This window comes from Mus musculus, chromosome 6, assembly GCF_000001635.26.
Source record: "Mus musculus strain C57BL/6J chromosome 6, GRCm38.p6 C57BL/6J".
Classification (NCBI taxonomy): domain Eukaryota; kingdom Metazoa; phylum Chordata; class Mammalia; order Rodentia; family Muridae; genus Mus; species Mus musculus.
In genome coordinates, this window is record NC_000072.6 from 132137110 (window position 1) to 132155182 (window position 18073).

Here is an 18073-nt window from a genome sequence, read left to right on the forward strand (position 1 = left end):
GTGAGAATTTCATTGAGTCTCAAAGGATATGTTATAAAACTGCCAGTGAGCAAGCTGTAGAATCAGAGAATTCAGGACAGGAAACTTCCCAGGAATTGGGAACTTGAACAAAATAGAACTGCTGTTTCTGTGTAGGTTAGAGGCTCAGTTCTTTTCTATTTTTATTTAGTAATTTATTTATATATATTTATTCCCCTCCTTCTGCCCCCCATGCATAGTTCTTCACTCTACACCAATCCCCTATGTCTCTGAGAGGGTAACCCCACACAACCTGCACATGCATCCTCCTTCACTCAAGCATCAAGTCCCTACAGGATTCAGCATGTCCTCTCTAACTGAGGCCAGCCCAGGAAGTCTTCTGCTACATCTGTGACAGGTGACAGTGGTGGGTATGGAGGATCTGACCACTCTGCATATGCTCTTTGTTTGGTGCATTAGTCACTGGGAGTTCCCTGGAGTCCAGGTGAGTTGACATTATAGATCTTCCTAGTGGATTATTATCCACTTTGCAGGATGAGTTCTTAAGCCTCTTTCAGAAAATGAGTGATGAATAGAGATGGCACTCAATAAAACCTTGTTCTGAATTCTTTTTCAAATTATTTTTCAATTTAGAAGGTTGTATTCTGGCATACATTATTGATAAGATATTGGTAGAATATTATTAGAAAGAAAGTTGTTGCATAGTTGCTGGAAATCCTAGAGTTATTTAAAGTCCATAATGGTAAAGAGTTTCCTCTAGATATTTGCATCATACTCTGAAACTCAATGGAAGTGGTTGTTTTTTCCTATTTGTTTTGTTTTGTTTTGTTTGTGTGCATATTTTGCTTTGCTCACCTTATGCAGACTTGGAGACAATTTGTAGGAAACCACATTAGAGAAGGACAGCTGACTTTTTTATCTTTAATCATTTTTTACAGTCAAGATCTCTTGCTCCTCGTTATCCTCCAGGAGTTCCTCATCACATTCACCCACCAAACCCCCCCATCTCCAAGAGAATGTTTCCATCCACCTACCCTTCCAGGACTTCCTACTCCATTGGACCCCAAATAACTCCAGGTTATGTGTGTCTTCTCTCACAGTGACCAGAAGAGATAGACCACTGCTGAATATGTGTCCAGCCTTTCCAGAATTCATCTAAAAGAGTTCCTTGCTTCTATTCATTGGATAGGAGTAAGTATCTGTGTCTGTCTCAGTCAGCTGCTTGTTCGGGCTTTCAGAGGGTAGATGTGCTAGGCTCCTGTATGTAAGTACACCATAGCATCTTAGCCATTCTGATTTGATGAAAGGTGGAATCTCAGGGTTTTTTTTAATTTCCTTGATCACTAAGAACTTTGAACATTTCTTTAAGTAAGTGCTTCTTGGTTATTTGAGATTCCTCTGTTGTGAATTATCTATTTAGTTCACTCAACATAAAACCACACACACTGAATCTAATAGAAGAGAAAGTAGGAAATAACCTTGAACTCATCGGCAGGAGAAATTGTTGGGGTGGAGATTTATTAAACAAAACTACAATGGTTCAGTCTCTAAGATCAAGAACTGATAAATTGGACGTTATGAAACTGAAAACCTTCTGTAAGGCAAAGGATAATTCTGCAAACTACAGATTGGACAAAAAAAAAAAGATTTTACTAGTCTCATATCACATAGAATGTCAATATCTTCAATATGTAAAGAACTCAAGAAGCCAAACTCTCCTCCTGACCGAAAAAAAATAAATGTGATATAGATGTAGGTAGATAATTTGCAACAGGAATCTCGAATAGCTGAGAAGAACTTCAAGACATCTGATACTTAACGTGGATTCTTGTCAAGTATTGACTTCTCTTGGGTGCTATGCTCTGCACACAAGGGCCAATTCTGCACTTTTCTAATATATACAGATTACTAATATAAAGAAAGTGAACAGTGGGTCTCTCTATAGATAATGTAACAATTATACGAAGACGAGACTGATGCCTTTAACACAAATTTTCATGCATGTATTCTCAATAGGGAACATTTTTGAACTTAAAATTTCTTCTCTATACAATTGAAAATGACGTGATTTTTTTCTGGACTCATTTGTTTTTATGAGAAGATATCATAGGTACTTGTTCTTTCAGGTCCTTATATTAATTATCTTGATTGTCTCTGCTTTTGCATACATATTTTGGAAGAGAATCATATGCCAGACATTATGAGGGGAAAGTAATGTGCTGTAGGAACAGAAATGGAAATCAGTGGAGGAAACTGTAGTCCTTTTGGAAGTCTATTTACCTTAAGGTTGCTGAGTCTGGAACACAGTCTCTTATTCTTTTAAATATCAATAGGTTGAACTTAAGTTGCCCTTTTCCTGACCTTCTCCAGTCTCAGCAGAATGTGAAAGAGATTTTTGTATTATGATAGAAAAATATCACTGAGAAACTCTACAAATACAACAAATTCCATTCTACAGGCACTGACATGGGAGACCTTTAGGAAGGTTCAGGGTAACCAAAATACTGTACCCTCTTGCAGGGCAGTCAGGTTTGTGTAGGTGAGAGCAGCCATGAGTAAATGTATAAAATAGGTCCACTTCACAGGTGTCAAGACTCTATTCCTGTTCTCATCATTTTCAGTTTCTTAAGTTTGAAATAAAATAATGATTTGGTGGAATTAGCAACAGAAATTTGTATTATAGTTTTCAATATCAGAAGTCTAATATTACTGGCCATATTTTCTTGACATTTCTACTGGATTTTAGATGATAGCTTCTTTGCTAGGTCTTGACATGGGGCTTTTCTCTTGGACATGTAACCCTATCTTTTTTCATCTTGTCTTGTTTTATTTTGTTGCATAAAAAACATGCCAATATAAATCAGAGAGTGAAGAAGACAGGTATGCCTGCCTTTTATTGTAGAGAAATAAGAGGGCAAGATAACTGGGGAACTGTCATTTAAGGTTCAAAATAATCTATTTTAGAAAAAAGTGCGGAGTACTCTACAGAGCCTCAGGGGAAGGTGGAGCCTGGGTGTTCAATGATATTCACTCTACAGAGTGCCATACTTCTAACTCAGGGTTAAATTCCTCTTTGTGTAGAGTGTTGCATAGCTCAAAAGGCAGAGATTAACTTATGTGGGTTAAAGGTCAGCATTTTCTTAAGCAGCTGTGCTACAGATTCTTCCATTTCTGGAAGCACTAACTGCAGTGGCCTTCTGGGTACAAGAGGTTTCCAAGGTAGATATACCTATGGAGGCCAGTCATCCTCTGAAGGCAATTAAATGAGATCAAAAATTTTTGCACAATTTGTCAGCATCAGATTTTCCACAGAAGAGAGGCTTACAACAAAACATCTCTGAGTAGATACACACAACACAACACATGTCCACAGGTGTTACTCCTGTAGCCTGCAGACGAATTTCAGGAGCCCAGTCAAAGAACAGAACAACCACAGGCATGAGGGTGATTTGGTAGCAATAGATATTGGCTAGGACAAAATCAACCAGCTTGACTGTCCCATTAATTGTCCCCAGAATGTTCTCTGGAATAATGTACCCTTCCCCAAGCCTTGAGTGGCTAGCCAGATGTTAATTATTTGCCACAGTCTTAAACCAACCTAGCCCATCTAGGGTGGAGTCTTCAGACCTAGATGCATGTCTTCTGTCTTCCACATCCACAGCTTCCTGCAGAAGAGGACTGCCAGAAAGCTTACTTTGCAACTCAATCCTGCTGAAACACACAACAGAACCCACTGGAAACAAAGGGATGGACCTTTTGATTTTTCATCCTATTCAGAAAAAAACAAACAAACAAAAAAGCATCAAACCTTGATCAAAGAACTTGGACTCTCTTCATTATTTCTCTTGTCTGCCCACTATATTCCATTCCACCTCTCCTTCCAGGTGTAAGTGGTCCTTAATGGCCTCTGGATGGCTCCATGTGGCACCCAAATGAAGGACCTGGACATTGGGATACCAACTGAGGGACACTCTTTTCTGTGTGTTTCCACAGAAAACTGTAGAACATATTTATCATGTATTGTGGTATGCAACATACAGCATTAATGTTAGCACTATAAATTTTGTCTTTTGAAAGCTGTTGATTGAAAGGGTGCAAAAAGGATACAGGCTATTCAAAGAAAGCATCAATCCAATGCTGATATGAGCTAGGGGAAACAGCACATTGGGAAGGGCACCATTATATAGGCAATTGACCACAGCCTCCAGGAGCTACTTCAGGCAAGAGGAATAGGGTATAAAGGAATACAAAATAGAATAGAATAGAATAGAATAGAATAGAATAGAATAGAATAGAATAGAATAGAATAGAATAGAATAGAATAGGATGGAAAGAATAAAAAAACAAGAAATAGATGTTAAATATACAAATGACATGAGAGAGAGAGAAAGAGAGAGAGAGAGAGAGAGAGAGAGAGAGAGAGAGAGAGAGAGAGAGAGAGAGATTGAGAGAGAGAGAGAGAGAGAGCTACAAGGAACATGACAAAATCAGGAGAGATAATGCCTGACCATTCTGGCCCCTACTGGAGATATACTTAGTTCTAGTTACATCAAGTTCTCTTCCCTCCACATATTGCCTGTCTTTGTTGCACACCAATCTTTCCATGTGTCAATTTGTGTCTGTTTTTCATTCATTGTCTGAGTGACTGTTGTTCTATGTTTCATGTTAAAATGAAACAAAATGTTTAAAGAAGCATGTGCTAGCTATCCATCTCTTGATTCAGTCTTAGCACAGCTTGGCCTGGTATAAGTTAACTAGCACCATTAGCCAGAAATCAAGCAAAAAAAAAAATAAATAAATAAAAAAGCACTGCTGAAAATCTCCTTTTAACGGGAGCAGCTACTTCTCAAATCAAGGGGAAATGAGCTGATAGCTGTTTTTCCCTAGGAAAACATAATCTCTGAAGTTGTGATTATTGCGTTTAGAAAATGATACATTTCTTTCTCTCTTAAAACTAGAGAAAGCAAGAAAAAGTAAAAATTTTGTTTGGTCTAAATGTATAAGAATCATGTAGCTCCTTCATTTTGTTTCTGACTTCTATTAAAGGTATAAATATGATCTGCATCTTTTGGTTATACAATATTGGCTTACAAGATATTTGGTATGATTAAAAAGGTGTAACATTTGTAACAGAAAGTTACCTTAAAAGTGGTAATCCGGGGTTGGAGACATTTAAAATAGCAAGTGGCATGATACAGCCCAGGAAATCAGTCCTCTATACTTCTAAATTGGGATAATATTTTAAGTAATTCTTGTCGTAGAAACTAGACTAATTAGGGATAAGATTTAAAACAATGTCTCCTTAATGAGGTATTAAGAGTTGTTCCTAGCCAGAGCAATTCGACAACAAAAGGAGATCAAGGGAAATCCAAATTGGAAAAGATGAAGTCAAAATATCACTTTTTGCAGATGATATGATAGTATATATAAGTGACCCTAAAAATTCCACCAGAGAACTCCTAAACCTGATAAACAGCTTTGGTGAAGTAGCTGGATATAAAATTAACTCAAACAAGTCAATGGCCTTTCTCTACATAAAGAATAGACAGGTTGAGTAAGAAATTAGGGAAACAACACCCTTCTCAATAATCACAAATAATATAAAATATCTTGGCGTGACTCTAAGGAAGTGAAAGATCTGTATGATAACAACTTCAAGTCCCTGAAGAACGAAATTAAACAAGATCTCAGAAGATGAAAAGATCTCCCATGCTCATGGATTGGCAGGATTAATATTGTAAAAATGGCTATCTTGCCAAAAGCAATCTACAGATTCAATGCAATCCCCATCAAAATTCCAACTCAATTCTTCAACGAATTAGAAAGAGCAATCTGGAAATTCATCTGAAATAACAGAGAACCTAGGATAACAAAAGCTCTTCTCAAGGATAAAAGTACCTCTGGTGGAATCACCATGCCTGACCTAAAATTTTACTACAGAGCAATTGTGGTAAAAACTGCATGGTACTGGTATAGTGACAGACAAGTACACCAATGGAATAGAATTGAAGACCCAGAAATGAACCCACACACCTATGGTCACTTGATCTTCGACAAGGGAGCTAAAACCATCCAGTGGAAGAAAGACAGCATTTTGAACAAATGGTGCTGGCACAACTGGATGTTATCATGTAGAAGAATGTGAATAGATCCATTTCTCTCTCCTTGTACTAAGGTCAAATCTAAGTGGATCAAGGAACTTCACATAAAACCAGAGACACTGAAACTTATAGAGGAGAAAGTGGGGAAAATTCTAGAAGATATGGGCACAGGGAAAAAAATTCCTGAATAGAACAGCAATGGCTTGTGCTGTAAGATCGAGGATTGACAAATGGGACCTCATGAAACTACAAATCTTCTGCAAGGTAAAAGACACAGTCAATAAGACAAAAAGACCACCAACAGATTGGGAAAGGATCTTTATCTATCTTAAATCAGATAGGGGACTAATATCCAATATATATAAAGAATTCAAGAGGGTGGATTCCAGAAAATCAAATAACCCCCTTAAAAATGGGGCTCAGAACTGAACAAAGAATTCTCACCCAAGAAATACCAAAAGGCTGAGAAACACCTGAAAAAATGTTCCTTAATCTAAAATGTCCTTAATCATCAGAGAAATGCAAATCAGAACAACCCTGAGATTCCATGTCACACCAGTCAGAATGGCTAAGGTGAAAAATTCAGGTGACAGCAGAGGCTGGCGAGGATGTGGAGGAAGAGGAACACTCCTCCATTGTTGGTGGGATTGCAAGCTTGTACAACCACTCTGGAAATCAGTCTGGCGGTTCCTCAGAAAATTGAACATAGTACTACCAGAAGATCCCGCAATACCTCTCCTGGGCATTTATCCAGAAGATGTCCCAACCGGTAAAAAGGACACATGCTCAACTATGTTCATAACAGCCTTATTTATTATAGCCAGAAGCTGGAAAGAACCTAGATGTCCCTCAACAGAGAAATGGATACAAAAAAATGTGGTACATTTAAACAATGGAGTACTACTCAAATATTAAAAAGAATGAATTTACGAAATTCCTACTCAAATGGTTGGACCTTTAGGGAATCATCCTGAGTGAGGTAACCCAATCACAAAAGAACTCAAATGACGTGTACTCAGTGATAAGTGGATATTAACCCAGAAACTTAGTATAGGGAGATATAAGGTACAATATGCAAAACATATGAAACTGAAGAAGAACAAAGACCAAAGTGTGGACACTTTGCTCATTCTTAGAATTGGAAACAATCACCCATGGAAGGAGTTACAGAGACAAAGTTTGGAGCTGAGACAAAAGGATGGTCCATCTAGAGAATGCTATATCCAGGGATCCACCACATAATCAACTTCCAAATGCTGACACCATTGCATACACTAACAAGCCTTTGTTGCAAGGATGGTGATATAGCTGTCCCTTGTGCATCTAGGCCAGGGCCTAGCAAACACAGAAGTGGATGCTCACAGTCAACTATTGGATGGATCACAGGGCCCCCAATGGAGGAGCTAGAGAAAGTATCCAAGGAGCTAAAGAGATCTGCAACCCTATCGGTGGAACAACATTATGAACTAACCAGTACCCCAGAGCTCTTGACTCTAGCTGCATATGTATCAATAGATGACCTAGTTGGCCATCACTGGAAAGAAGGCCCATTGGTCAGGCAAACTTTATATGCCCCAGTACACGGGAACGCCAGGGCCAAAAAATGGGAATGGGGGTGGGAGAGTAGGGGGGGAGGGGGTGGAGACTTTTGGGATAGCATTGGAAATGTAATTGAAGAATATATATAATAAAATAAATAAATAAATAAAAGTCATGAAGCGAATAAAAAAAAGAGTTGTACTGTCATGCAATCATTTTCATTTTTTTAATTTAAAATAAAAATATGCCTGTACTTGTCGACAGTGTTTTGTACTTAAAAGAACAATATTTCCAAGTTAGAACCAAAGAATCGAGGCTTTTGAAGAGATGAGTAGCAATTGAGAGCACTGATTGAAGTTCAGGGGAAACAACTTCTCTTTCCAGAACATAAAATTGTTCACAAAGTTGGATGTCTCCCACTTCAAGGGGATTCTCATAACTTCTTTTGATGTCAAGGGCCACCACTCTTGAATAAGATAAATACAAGAATTAATTAAAAAGACCGAAATAAAATACATATGATTAATTAAAGGAAAAGATTTTAGAACGAATTATGCCAAATGTAAAACCTTCCAAAATTTAACCGAAACGTTAGAAAAACAAATTAGATCAATAATCTGTAGAGGCATACATTCTGTAATAGAACTGTTTACAAAATAACGAAGGAAGAGATGGCTATATTGCTGAAATCGTCTTATCCTTAAATTCAGCAAATTATTTTCTATTAAAGAATAAGATTGATATAAAATGAATTGCCTTATTTAAGCCTCATCTACTACAAAGATATTTTCAATTTGCTCAAGAAAATATGAATTTCTAAGTATATTTTTTCAGTTTCTCAGCTTTAGAATACACCAATATTTTTTATTAATTCATTTTTTTCCTTTTTCTAGTTATTATTATGAATTTTCTTCATTCACATTTAAAATACTATCCTGAAAATCCCCTATTCTCTCCCTTACCCCTGCTCCCCTACCCACCCACTCCCACTTCTATGCCCTGGTGTTCCCCTGTACTAGGACATATAAAGTTTGCAAGACAAAGAGCCTGTCTTCCCTTTGAGGGCTGACTAGGCCATCCTTGGCTACCTATGCAAATAGAGACACAAACTCTGGGGTGTATTGTTTAGTTCATATCATGGTTCTTCCTCTAGGGTTGCAGACCCCTTTAGTTACTTGGGTACTTTCAGAAGCTCCTTCATTTAGGACTTGTGTTCCATCGAATAGATGGCTGTGAGCTTCCACTTCTGTATTTGCCAGGCACTGGCATAGCTTCAAAAGAGACAGCTAAATCAGGGTCCTGTCAGAAAAATCTTGATCAAATATACAATAGTGTCTGGGTTTGGTGTTTGTTGATAGGATGGATCACTGGGTGGGGCAGGCTCTGAATGGTCCTTCTTCCCCTCTTAGTTCCAAACTCTGACTCTGTAACTTCTTCCATGGGTATTTTGTTCCCCATTCTAAGAAGGAGCAAAGTTCCCACACTTTGTTCTTCCATCTTCTTAAGATTCATGTGTTATTCAAATTTTATTTTGGGTATTCTAAGTTTCTGAGCTAATATCCACTTTTCAGTGAGTACATATCATGTTTTTTTTTTTTTTTTTGTGTGTGTGTGTGTGTGATTGGGTACCTCACTCAGGATAATATACTCCAGATCCATCCATTTGCCTAAGAATTTCATAAATTTGTTGTTTTTAACAGTTGAGTAGCAATTCACTGTGTACTTGTACCATATTTTCTATATCCATTCAACTATTGAGGGACATCTGGTTTATCTCCACCTTATGCTTATTATAAATAGGGTTTCTTTTATTTTATTTTATTTTGTTCCATTTTTATTAGGTATTTAGCTCATTTACATTTCCAATGCTATACCAAAAGTCCCCCATACCCACCCCCCCCAACTCCCCTACCCACCCACTCCCACATTTTGGCCCTGGCGTTCCCATGTACTGGGGCATATAAAGTTTGAAAGTCCAATGGGCCTCTCTTTGCAGTGATGGCCGACTAAGGCCATCTTTTGATACATATGCAGCAAGAGTCAAGAGCTCCGGGGTACTGCTTAGTTCATATTGTTGTTCCACATATAGGGTTGCAGTTCCCTTTAGTTCCTAGGGTGCTTTCTCTAGTTCCTCCACTGGGGGCCATGTGGTCCATTCAATAGCTGGCTGTGAGCATCCACTTCTGTGTTTGCTAGGCCCTGGCATAGTCTCACAAGAGACAGCTATATCTGGGTCCTTTCAGCAAAATCTTGCTAGTGTATGCAATGGTGTCAGCGTTTGGAAGTTGATCATGGGATGGATCTCTGGATATGGCAATCACTAGATGGTCCATCCTTTCGTCACACTTCCAAATTTTGTTTCTGTAACTCCTTCCATGGGTCTTTTGTTTCCTATTCTAAGAAGGGGCAAAGTATCCACACTTTGGTATTTGTTCTCTTGAGTTTAATGTGTTTAGCAAATTGTATCTTATATCTTGGGTATCCTAAGTTTCTGGGCTAATATCCACTTATCAGTGAGTACATATTGTGAGCGTTCCTTTGTGATTGGGTTACCTCACTCAGGATGATGCCCTCCAGGTCCATCCATTTGCCTAGGAATTTCATAAATTCATTCTTTTTAATAGCTGAGTAGTGCTCCATTGTGTAAATGTACCACAATTTCTGTATCCATTCCTCTGTTCAGGGGCATCTGGATTCTTTCCAGCTTCTGGCTATTATAAATAAGGCTGCTATGAACATAGTGGAGCATGCGAAGATATGGGTACAGGGTTATAATTCCTGAATAGAACAGCAATGGCTCGTGCTGCAAGATCAAGAATCAATAAATAGGGTTTCTATGAACATAGAGGAGCATATGTTCTTATTACAAATTGGAATGATTTCTGGTTATATACCCAGGAGAGTTATTGCTGGATCTGCCCTTAGTACTAGTCCAGTTGTCTGAAGTATCCCAGGCTTATTTTAAGAGTGGTTGTACAAGCTTGCAATTCCACCAGTAATGGAGGAGTGTTCTTTCTCCACATCCTCACCAGCCTCTGCTGTCAATTGAATTTTTCATGCTAGCCATTCTGAGTGGTCTGAGGTGGAATCTCAAGTTTATTTTGATTTGCACTTCCCTTGTGATTAAGGATGTTGAACATTTTTTTCAAGTGTTTTCAGCCCTTTGATATTGCTCAGTTGAGAATTCTTTCTTTATCTCTGTACCCCATTTTTAATGGGGTTATTTGAATTTCTGGAGTTTAGCTTCTTGAGCTCTTTTTATATATTGGATATTAATCCCCTATTGGATTAAGGCTTGGTAAGGATACTTTCCAAATCTGTTGGTGGCTTTTTTGTCTTGTTGACAGTGTCTTTTCCCTTACAGAAAAATTTTCAGTTTTATGAGGTCCCATTTATGGAGTCTCAATCTTACAGAACAAGCCATTGCAATTCTGTTCCGGTATTGTTCCCCTCTTTCCATATCTTTGATGCTTTTCCCAAATTTCTCTTCTATAATTTTCAATGTCTATGGTTTTATGTGGTGTACCTTGATCCATTTAGACTTGAGCTTTCGACAAAAGATAAGAATGGATCAATTCACATTCTTAAACATGATAACAGCCAGTTGAGTCAGCACCTTTTGTTCTAAATGCTGTCCTTTTTCCCCGGGATGATTTAAGCTCCATTGTCAAAGATCAAGTGACCATAGGTTTGTGCATTCATTTCTGGGTCTTCAATCTATTCCATAGTTCTACATGTCTGTTGCTATACCAGTATCATGAAAGATGTAGTCACAATTGCTCTGCATTGCAAAATGAGGTCAGGCATGGTGATTCCACCAAAGTGTGTGTGTGTGTTTTTTTTTTTTTAATTGTTGAGAAAAGTTTTTGCTATCATAGGTTGTTTGTTATTCCATATTAATCTTCAAATTACTCTTCCTAACTCTGTGAAGTATTGAATTGAAATTTTGATGGGGACTACATTGAGTCTGTATTTTGCTTTCAGCAAGAAAGCCATTTGACTATATTAATCCGTCCAAACTTGAGCATGGGAGATCTTTCCATCTTAGAGTCACACCAAGATATTTTATACTATTTTGGCTAAAGTGAAGGGTCTAGTTTCTCTAATTTCTTTCTCATACCATGTATTCTTTGAGTAGAGGAAAGCTACTGATTTGTTTTTGTTAATTTTATATTCAATCACTTTGCTGAAGTTGTTTATCCACTGTAGGAGTTCAATCCTGGAATTTTTTTGGTCACTTAAGAAAACTACCATATCACCAACAAAGAGTAATATCTTAACGTTTTCCTTTTCAGTTTGTATCCCTTTGATATACTTTTGTTGTCTAACTGCTCTGGCTAGAGCACCAAGTACTATCCTGAATAGATAGGAGGGAATGGGAAGTCCCGTCTAATGCCATTTAGTTTGGGTCTGGTTATTGATTTACTGTATACTGGTTTTTTTAGGTTTATGTATGGCCGTAGTGGGCCATATATGATCATTCCAAGACTTTTCATATGAAAGGGTTTTGAATTTTGTAAAATGCATTTTCAGCATCTGATGAGATGATCATGAGATTTTTTTTTGAGTTTTTATTATAGTGGATGACCTTGATGGATTTCAATATACTGAAACATCCCTTAGATAAAGTGGACTTCACCAAAATGAATGATATTTTTATTATTATTGAATTTGGTTTTAGAAACTTTTATTAAATATTGTTATATCAGGAATCATATGTCAAATTGCTTTGAAGTTTTCTTTGTTGGGTATTTTTATTGTTTAGGTATCAGAATAAATCTAGCTCAATAGAACAAATGGAATAGAGTTCTTTCAGTTTCTATTTTTTGGATTAGGGTGAGGATATTTAATATTAATATTGAAAGTCTGATTAAATTTTGCACTAAAAACATTTGGTCCTGTTTGTTTGTTTTCTTTTTTTTGTTTTGTTGATTTGTTTTGATTTGCTTTGTTTTGTATAAGTTTAATGACTCCTTCTATTTCTTTACCTGTTATTAGACTGTTTAGATACTTTATCTGATGCTGATCTAAACTTTGTACCTGGTGTCTCTGTAGAAAATTGACCATTTCCTTTAAAATTTTCAGTTTTGTTCAATATGGGTGATTGTAGATGGAATTGATGATTTGGGAATTTCCTCATTTTCTACTATTATATCTCACCTTTCAATTTTGATTTTGATAATGTAGATACTTTTTCTGTGCCATTTAGTTAGTTGAGATAAGGATTCATTAATCATGTTGATTTTCTCAAATAATCATCTCTGAGTTTTGTTGATTCTTTGTATATTTCTCTTTGTTTTGACTTGGTTGATTTCAGCCCTGAGTTTGATCATTTTCTGCCATCTAATCTTCTTGGGTGTCTTTACTCCTTTTTGTTTTAGGGCTCTCAGGTGTGCTGTTAAGTTGCTAGTGTAGAACCTCTCCAACTTCTTTATGAAGCCACTCAGTGCTATGAGATTTCCTCCTAGCAGTGCTTTCATTGTATCTCATAAGTTTGGATATGCTGTACCTTCAATGTTGTCAAATGCCAGTAAGTCTTTAATTTCATTCCTTATGTTATTCCTGGCCATGTTATCACTGAGTAGAGAGTGGCCAGGTTCTATGGGTATATGGACGTTCTATTGTTTACATTGTTATTGAAGAGAAGCCTTAATCCCTGGTGACATGATAGAATCCATGTGATTAATCCAATCTTCTTGTATCTGTTGAGACTTGTTTTGTGACCAATTTTATGGTCAATTTTAGAGAAGGTACCATGAGGTGCTTAGAAGAGTTATGTTCATTTATTTTAAGGTAAAAGGTGTCTCTGTTTAGTTTCGTTTTCCCTGATTTGTCCATTAGTGAGAGTTGGATATTGAAGTCTCTCACAATTTTTTGTGGGAGGTTGAAGGTATATTTTGAGCTTTAGTAAAGTTTCTTTTATGGATATGGGTGCCCTTGCATTTGAGGCATAGGTATTCAGAATTAATTTTGTCTTCTTAGATTTTTCCTTTTTTGAGTATGAGAATTTATTTGCTAACTTTTGGTTGAAAGTCCATTTTATTGGCTATTACAATGTCTACTACAGCTTATTTTTCGTGATTATTTTCTTGGAATCATTTTCAGCCTTTGACCCTGAGGTAGTGTCTATATTTAATACTAAAGTGTGTTTTCTGTATGCAGAAAAAATTCTGGGTCTTTTTTTTTTTCCTTATTAAGTGCCTTTGGCTGTGTCTTTTTATTAGGGATTTGAATCCATGGATGTTGTGAGATATTAAAAACTAATGATTGTTGCTTCACGATATTTTTGTTGTTAGAGGAAGAATTATATTTGTATGGTCCTATTTTCTTGGGTTTGTTGTGCAAAGATTAATTTCTTGATCATGGTGGAGAGAAGATTCCCTCTTTTAATTTTTTTTCAGAGTTTTTCTTTTATTATCCTCTGTAGGGCTTTTTTAGTGAAAAGCTATTGTTTAAATTGCTTTTGACTTGGAATATGTTGATTTCTCCATCGAGGTGATTGAGAGTCTTGTTTGGTATAATAACATGGGCTGGTATATGTGTTTTTTTTTTTTTTTTTTTTTTGAGTCAGCCTCATAATTGTCTAAGATATTCTCGCTTTAAGAGACTATGTAGCATTGGAAATGTAATTGAGGAAAATATGTAATAAAAAAATTGCATGCATAGGCTTACACAGAAACCTCAACAAACCAGAAACTTGAATTCTGTGCTCTTCCACATTTATATTGTACTGAATTACTAGAATATAGGCTTCCTATTGATGCTTTGATAGCTCCTCACCATGCAGAGAAATGTTCACACGTGTTTTGAAATAATGGTGCTGACTAAAGCTAGAACAAGTGTGGAGGATGACTCTGAATATAAAGGTCATCAAGAAGCAATAAAAAAGAGAGAGACTATATAGAGAGATCTGTTGTAATTATGATACAAACCTTTTCAAGTGTATACCTTCATTTGTTACTTTTCCATTTTCTCTAAAGTGTAATTATTTAATATCCACACTAATGCCAGCTATGTGTCAGCAATGGTAGTCTGTGCCCCCATAGTTATATTCAATCCACACTCTTCCCAGTTTCCCAAGATTCAATCATTGTTGAACTTCTCACATTCCCATTTACCTGTCTCCTGTGGCCTGCCTGCTATAGTCATAGCTCTATCCCTTACAGCCCACCTCAGTAATCTTTAATGTAAAACACCATAGAGTCATAGTTTAGAATCACCAGCTAACACAACTGCTGGGTACAGAATATATTCTCCTAAACACATCAAATAGTCTATGTTAGAAATATTCTGCGATGGATTCAAGTGGATTCCACCACCAGAACTAACAGGTCCTGGAGGCAAATGGTACATCCCTTTGCTCCAGCCCCACCATCAAAAAAGGGCCCATTCCTTCTTCCTGAATTTTCTCTCTCTCTTGGACCCAGAAGGCCTCTGTCATCCTCTCTCCAGCAATTTGCTTCTCTCAAACTTTATTATCAAATCTATTAATTGAGGGAAATTCCAGTATACTCTCCCTTAATACTTTTAATATTATTTCTTATTCTATACATTTGGTGTCTTGATTATTATCTGACAGGAACAACTTCTGTTCTGATCCACTCTATTTCTTGTTCTGTCAACTTCATGTACTTCTATGGGCATCTCCAATTAGATTAGGGAAGATTTTTCTACGATTTAGTTGAAGGTGCTTACTGACATTTTGAAATCGAACTCTCCATTCTTTTCTATACCTATTATTCTTAGGTTTGTTCTGTTCACTGTGACTTAATTTTCCTGAATGTTTTGATTAGAGCTCTTTGTACTTATTTTCTTTGTCTGTTGTGTCAATATCTTCTATGGTGTCATCATTGAGGTGACAACTTCTGGGAAGTGTTTTCTGAAAGCACAAAGAGGCTGTGTTCCAGAGATGGCCAAGGTTGTACTCCTGCTGCAGCAGGACTTGGTAATATGTAAGGGTCACCCAGGTGGTACTGGTTTTGAAGGCATGAAGGGGTCATGCAAAGCAGCTGAGGCTCGGCACTGTGAGAGGCCATGGAAGGCCATTGGTGAGGGTGCAGCCTCAGTTGCAAATGAAGGCCCAGGACTGAAGGGGTCATGCAGTGTTTTGGAGATGCCAGTACCATGAGATGACCACCAAGAGCAGCAGCAGCAGTGGAGTACAGGCATCTGGAGCCTAGAGGATGATGTGTGTGCTACAAAGGGCGTGGCTGGAGAAGTGACCCAAGCCCTTGGAGGAGCCCAGAAGATCATGAGTTGGATCCCAGACATTGGGCGGTTGGAGATTGACTTTAGCTTTTGATTGTGACTGTGCCCTGATATTTTCCCTCTTGAAGGAAGAAACTGTTTTAGTGGAGCCCACAGTTAAGAGACTTTTAATTGTAAAAAGACTTTGAATTTTAAAAGAGATGGATATTTTAAAGAGATTGAAAATTTAAGAATATGTAAAGACTGTGGGACTTTTAAATTTATTTAGAATAAAACTCCTTAGATTCTCTCTGCTATTCCTTTTACTCTGTTGATGAAAGCGTCTGTAACTCCTGTTCCCTTTCTTAGGTTTTCCATTTAATAGGCTGTATCACTTTATGTTTTCTTTGAAGTTTATATTTCCTACTTTAGACCCTGGTTGATTTTGTTCAATTTTTCACCTGTTGGATTTTTTTTTCCCTGATTTCTTTAAAGGATCTAGGTTTCAACTTTAAGGGCTTCAATGTGTTTACATATACTCTCCTGTAATTTTTAAGGGATTTTTTATGTCCTTCTTAAGGTCTTCTTTCTTCTTCCTGAGATGGCATTTTAAGTCAGAATCTTGCTTTTCAGATGTGTCACCATATTGTCTTAGTCAGGGTTTTACTGCTGTGATCAGACACCATGACCAAGGAAAGTCTTATAAAAACAATATTTAATTGGGGCTGGCTTACAGGTTCAGAAGTTCAATCCATTATCATCAAGGTGGGAGCATAGTAGTATCCAGGCAGGCATGGCTCAGGCAGCACTGAGAATTCTATGTCTTCATCCAAAGGCTGCTAGTGTAAGACAGTCTTCCAGGTAACTGGGGTGAGAGTCTTAAGCCCACACCCATGTGACACACCTACTCAAACAAGGTCACACCTATACCAATAAGGCCACACCTCCAAATGATGCCACTCCCTGATCCAAGAATATGTTAACCATCACAGTTATCTAGGGATTATAGTGGTGGGAAAATTCTTTTCATATGGTACCAATATATATTGGTTTCTTTTCCTTTTGTTCTTACAGGTGCCTCCTACAATTTCATCATCTCTGATATTAACACCCTTTACTCTCATTAACTGGAGCTCTTTCCTCCTGTGAATCTGGTTATGGTAGACCAACTTGGGTCAGGCTTACTCTGGTTGTGAAAGTGTGTTTGGAATGCTTTATATTTGACCTGGTCTGTGCCAGACATCTTGGAGAAGGTCAAACTTTCTCTGGCTGTTGCCATGGGGTAGATGGTGACTGAAGCACACTATCTTCCCCTGGTTGCAGATGTGGACCAGAAGGAAGATGTTAGGAAATATTTCTATCATACTATTAGAAGTTCCATAAAACCTACAACTATCTCAGTATGTATAGAGAGTCTTAGTACAGACCAATGAAGGGTCTGTGATTATTCTGGCAATCTCTGTGAGCCTCTGTGAGTACTGGTTAGTAGATAATGTAGGAAATTATATTGTGGTATTCTTGAATGCTGTGCCTCTGTCAATCATTCCTTTGTATGTTGTGAAGGATTGCCTGATCCCTGAAAATATTTGGTTCTTTATCTCTGCATCTGCTCAAAAAAAAAAAAAATGGCCATCTATCCAAAAGCTATCTACCTATTCAATGAAATCCATATTAAAAATATAATTCAATTCTTCATAGATTGAGAAAGAGTAATTTTCCAATATATCTAGAATAACAAAAACAAAATAGGAGAAACTATTCCCAGTAATAAACGAATATCTGGGGTAATCACCTCCCTGATATCAAGCTACACTATAATCAATTTTGATAAAAACTGCATGGTATTTGTACAGTGACTGGCAGGTAGACCTATCAATAGAACTGAATATCCCAAAATGAACCCACACACCTATGGTCACTTGATCTTTGACAAGGGAGGTAAACCCATCCAGTGGAAAAAAAACAGTATTTCCAAAAATGGTGCTGGCTCAACTGGCAGTTAACATGTACAAGAATGCAAATCGACTAATTCTTATATCCTTGTACAAAGCTCAAATCCAAATAGATTAAGAAACTTCACAAAAAAACAAATACGCTAAAACTTTAGAATAGAAGGTTGGGAAGAGCCTACAACATATGGACACATGGGAAATACTCCTGAACAGAACAAAATTGGCTAGTGATGTAAGATCAAGATACAACAAATGGGACCTTATAAAATTGCAAAGCTTCTGTGAGGTAATGAACACTGTCAAGGAGACCAAAAG

General features: G+C 37.3%; 1 pseudogene; it reads right to left on the minus strand.

Annotated features, from left to right (window-relative positions):
• Window positions 1–3006: 3006 nt before the first annotated feature.
• On the minus strand, window positions 3007–14768 carry Gm43978 (annotated as a pseudogene).
• Window positions 14769–18073: the final 3305 nt, after the last annotated feature.